The sequence below is a fragment of the Magnolia sinica genome, chromosome 10 (genome assembly GCF_029962835.1).
Source record: "Magnolia sinica isolate HGM2019 chromosome 10, MsV1, whole genome shotgun sequence".
Taxonomy (NCBI): domain Eukaryota; kingdom Viridiplantae; phylum Streptophyta; class Magnoliopsida; order Magnoliales; family Magnoliaceae; genus Magnolia; species Magnolia sinica.
This window is the reverse complement of record NC_080582.1, coordinates 55,648,497-55,654,496: the sequence shown is the minus strand read 5'-3', so window position 1 is coordinate 55,654,496 and position 6,000 is coordinate 55,648,497.

Sequence of the window (6,000 nt, the reverse complement as noted above, 5' to 3'; positions counted from 1 at the left end):
AATCCCAAGTGGGCCCCACCCTGATATTTGCGATGAATCTATCCCGTTCATCCACCTCTTGAGATCAATTTAGGGCTTGAGACAAAAAGTGAGCAGGATCGCTGACTCAAGTCGACAGCATTTAAGGAAAATGTGGTATGAAAATTCCAACCGTTGAAACTTCTCTGGGGTCGACAGTTATGTTTACATGCCATCCATACCGTTCATAACTGATTTCCTAATGGGATGAAGTGAAAACCCAAATATTGTCCTGACTCAACACTTTGGCTGCCCCATAAATATTTCAGCCATGGAAGTTCAATCCTCACGTTTTCAGCACATTTGAGCCTCAGATCCGGTTCGTTTATGGTTCCAAGCCCTAAACTGAGCTCAAGAAGTGGATGGACGGAGTTGATTTCTCTCAAACATCACGGTGGGACCACAACCCACAATCTTAGTTTGCACTGAAAAAATATGTCGCATGTACATACATTACATTAAAATGGCGTGTTAAGGGCGCCAGGTTCGCATACGATTCCCAACGCATAACATCAATCGTCAATCATCCAGGTCAACACCATGGGCCCATCATAAATCGGATCTAATCCGTTGGAATAGTTCATGGCTGATGGATTCCTTTGATAAGTTTAATAGCGACACGTATTGAGCCATCATTGGCCCACACTGTGTAAAGATGACAAATTGTAGGATTTTACGGAACCAGCGCATTTAAACTGTTGTGGTCCATCGGATTTAAATATTCCTATCATTCTTTGGGTAATTTTGTTTCTTATCGTTACAAATAGAATGGTCGGTGCGGATATGATAAAGGCGGTTCGATGTGGCTTAGAAACGACCGAGCTTGGAATGTATACAGTGTAAAGCACCGGCTTTGCCCCATAGGAAAATTTGATTTTATATATTTTATTTTATTTTATTTATTTATATAATTATATATTTAGAGCTTCTTCTCTAGGACCCCTTCACTTCTTATCTCTACCCTTTTTTTACTGGTTTTGATTCTTCTTCACTGGGCCCCTTCATCCCCACTCAGTGAGTACATCTATACAATTATAGTGCAGCTCATTTCTTATAAATGGCAAAGCAAGGTAATGGTTGACAGGGACGGTATGACATTGTTCACATGTTACGTGTGCAGTGTATATGACTGCAACGATTTGTGTAGCATGATAACAATGATCGTGGTTGTGATCGTGGTTGATATGCCGAATGGATCGTGGATGACAAGTGCAGTTTATCGTTGCTCACATGTTATTTGGGTCAGGGCTGTGAGTAATGGTAGTCATGCTATATGGGCAGTGGTTATGCCCACATAGAAGACAACAACGAACCGTATGACATGACAACCACCATCGTGGTTGTGATTCATTGTAAATGACGACAACGATCTGTATAGCATGACAATCATGATAGTGGTTTTGATCGTTGCTCACATGTTATTTGGGTTGGGGCTGTGAGTCATGGTAGTCATCCATATATGGGTAGTGGTTATGCCCACATAGATGACAACAACGAACCATGTGATATGACAACCACCATCGTGGTTGTGATTCAATGTAAACGACGACAACGATTTTTATATCATGACAATCATGATAGTGGTTTTGATCATTGCTCACATGTTATTTGGGTCGGGGCTGTGAGTCATGATAGTCATGCTATATGGGTAGTTATGCCCACATAGATGACAACAACGAACCATGTGATATGACAACCATCATCGTGGTTGGGTTTCATTGTAAATGACGATAATGATCTGTATAGCATGACAATCACGATAGTGGGTTTGATCATTGTTGATGTGCCCAGAGGATCGTGGCTCACATGCTATGTGGGTCGTAGATGTGAACCACAATTCAATGGATCGTTGTTGACAAGAACAGTGGATCGTTGCTCACATGTTATGTGGGTCGTATATGTGAACCACAAGTCCACAACTCAATGGATCATTGTTGACAAGCACAGTGGATCATTGCTCACATGTAATTTGGGTCGGGGCTGTGAGACATGGTAGTTAGGCTATATGAGAAGTAGTTATGCCCACATAGATGACAAAAATGAACTGTATAGAATGATAACCATGATCGTGGTTGCGATTCATTGGAAACGGCAAAAACAATTTGTATAGCATGACAAGCATGACCGTGGTTGTGATCATTGTTGATGTTCCCAGTGGATCGTGGCTCACATGTTATGTGGGTTGTAGATGTGAACCACAACTCAATGGATCGTGGTTGACAGGGAAAGTTTATGTCGGTAGTGGATGTGAACCATGACCTATTGTATATGACTACAACGATATGTACGACGTGACAATCACGATCGTGGTGAGTTATGACATGATATTATGTGGGTGGTTAGTTTGCCCATTGGATTGTGGTTGACAGCGCGGTGGATTGTGGATCACATTGTGGGTAGGTGGGTGGTCTTGACCGACCCAGAGTTGAGGACAACAACGAACCGTGCTGCATGACAAACTCGATCCTTTAGAACATGTGATAACCGCAACCTTTTGTTGGTTACATCAGCGATCAACTATGTAGTTCAGTCATGACCGTGTTAGATTTTGCAAGACATTATTATTGATTGATCAACAGTCAATGACCATATTGGAATGCAGGTCGAGGGAAGCCGATGATGACCACTTGCTTAGACTTCGAAGAGGCACAGGTCTCTCCCAAGTGCTCAGTCAGTTTTTTGAAGCATATGATTGTAGATATGGAGAAGAATCTTGATAGACAGACTATATTTAGAGACAGCTGTTTTGGATTTCTTCTTGACTTTTCATTGACTGGATTTAAGGCGCACTCCCAAATCTTACATTGCCTAATGCAAAGGCATGTTAGTGATCTGAAATTCGATGTTTAGGGCACCAGGGTAAAATTCACTGAGCTCGACTTTGCTTTAATAATGGGTCTTAAGTTTGGACCAGTTAAGATAGATGGTGACGGTCGTGCCGAGGCCGGAATAGTAGAGGGAGGAAGAGGTATTCAGGAGACCTACTTGGGAGCAGGTAGTGTTAGTAAAGCAAAATTGAAACAAGCCTATTTGTCACTCGTCGATAAAGACAAACATATGGACGTGGTGAAGCTGGCTCTAATAATTTGCGTTGAGGATCTATTAGTTGGATCTCCGCAAAGGAATAACTGTGTTGATAAGTATATCGACATAGTCGATGACTTGGATTATTTTAATAACTACCCTTGGGGAAGTGTGGGGTATGATTATCTGAAGAGAGGGGTTAATGCTACGTCTGGCATTATTCGGGTGTCTGGCCAGTACCCCAGATCATATAACATATGCGGTTGCGCGTTTGCCCTGCAAGTACGTTATTCTTGTCCTACTTCATATTTTAAGTTTGAATTTGTACTCCATACATGTCAATCATTATGTAATCCATGATAATTGATCTTAAGTAGATATGGGCCTATGAACGATTCCCAAAACTCATTGGTGACAATGGGTGGGCATATAGAAGACAGCCTACAATGATTCCTCGAATCATAAATTGGAATCTGAAGAAAGCAGGCAGATACTGCCCCTTATCGACCATCTTCACAACTGTACCGGTAAGAGTTATTTAAATAGTAGTGTATTTTAATTATACAGTGTGTTTATAATTAATAAATGAAGCAATCCTACCCATGCAGGTGATGCTAGCTTCAGAGCTTCAACCGACGGTCGAAGAAGTAGAGACTGAGGTTGTCAGGAGTATAACCGACGGGCATTGTACGAATGACAAGGCTCGGTGGGCAGCACCCACGACAGTGACAACGGTGTTGGAGGGGGGTGAAATAAGAAATCAAGTGGAGGCTAAAATTACAGCCTCCCTCTTGGAATTGAGAAATGAACTTGGGGCCGAGATTAGAACCTCCATCCAGGAAGATATTAGCAACGTGCTGAGAGATAATAAAAAATCAAGATCCGCAAGAAAGAAATGTAATAAGCGGATTAGGTTCCTTATCACTGAAGTGGAAAGAATAAAGGAAGAGTTTGGCGAAGAAATAAAGAACCTCAAGGCGGATAATGCTTCTTTGCACGAAGAAGTGAAGACGTTGAGAGACGATAGTAACCCTGATTTATTAGTTGTTAATAGGTCTCTGTGAATGTACTATCTTATATAATGATAAATATAGGTCAACAAACCAACAACAACAACAACAACTGTTGATGATGGGATGGACCACGTCAAACGTTTGGAAGATGGGATGAGCCATCTCAAGGATGACATTGCTTCACTGCGGGGGCAGATGAATCAGCTAATTATTGAGTTTAGTCAACGAAGGTAATTAAAAAATGGATCGTGGTTATCATCCATGTATGATCGTTGATACCATCTAGTAAAGGTCATGGTTGCCATGCACATTGGGTCGTGCCTCATACACGACCCGACCTTGGTGGCAACCACCTTTCAGCCCAGCATCATGGTTTCTGTGTAAGATGGGTCGTGGTTTCTATGAAGTATGGGTCGTGGTTACACTTCATATGGGACATACATAATAATATAGTACTCCATTACAGGAATTCGTTGCTTCAATCATCCCTGTCGTAGGAGAGAATGCTTCACTGCAAGAGCAGGTGAAGCAACTTAGTAAGGAGATTCAGGCAATGAGGGTACATGAAATTGAAGTTATCAATTTATCCTGAACCTTATTTGGTCGTTGTTCTATCCCGTTTTGGCTAATATCTGGTGCATGATTTTATTACAGGACAATGTCCCTTCGAGCAGCCCTCCAAGCATAGAGATTGCTTCGCTGCTGGAGCAGATGAAGCATTTTGGAAATGAGATGCAGGGAATACAGGTATATGAAGCTTAAGTTTTCCTGAATCTTAGCGGTCATTGTTGTGTCCCTCTTTGGGTCGTGGTTATGATACAGTGCGGGTCATTGTGACAGGCCCATGTCCAATCAGTGAGCGATCTCAAGGAAGAGAACGCGTACATGAATGAGCAGATGAAGCGTATTGAAGAGGAGATGCAAGCAATAAAGGTATATGAAATTTAACTTTGGTGGTAGTTGTGTTCCAAGTTCAATCGTGATCATTGTGAAGGTCAGATCATTGTTATCATGTGTAATTGGTTGTGTTTATCGTCCATATGGGTCGTGGTTGACATTACATCCCAATGTTGACGATACAAGATACCACATGCAGACTATATACGTGGTTTGCCTTTGGATTAATATTTAACAAGTCACCATGCGTCTAATGTTTATACAGGTTTATAATAGGTCAATAGCTCCACTGTTGAGGCTGGGATGAGCTAGCTCAATAGTGGATCGTGGTTTCCAGCCACAGCGGGTCCTGGGTGGTTGGTGTACGGCCCTAAAAGGATGACATTCACGATCCAATGAGGACCGTGGTCGCTGTCATCATTTCGGGTCGTTGTTATGGTATATTGGTCATGGTTATCGTGTAATACTTGGTCGTGGGTGTTGGCCAGAGTAGATGTGTATGAACACCGACACAGTATGGATGACAAACACAATTCACGAACCATGTTAACTGTGAACCTCGACCTTACGTGGACAACAACCACGATCTGGGTCACCCAGTGGATGACAGCATGTCAACACATAAAAATCAAATAATATGCTTATGTTACAGGAGAAAATCACTTCATTGGAATGCACCGAAGCAGAAATTCTGAACCTGAAGGAGCTCCACGCTTCACTGAGCCAGGATATGAATTTATTAAAGAATGAAGCTAATAAGAAAATTGTACATGAAACTGCATTTGGATCATGGCTTTCAATGGACATTATGTGGTGAATTGCATAGATAATAATATATCATATTTTTCAGCTCAACATCTGTACTTCGCAAGTGTGTGAGGAAGAATACCACGACGTGATATAGCGGAACCCAACTGAGCTCTACCAGTAAAGGAGAGTCATCAGGGGTACATGGATCCACACCGAGAGCTAATTGAAGCCGAAGACAATGAGCTGAGAGTTGTCAGATCATCATCGGATTCACCTGTCTGGCTGACGAGCATCTGTG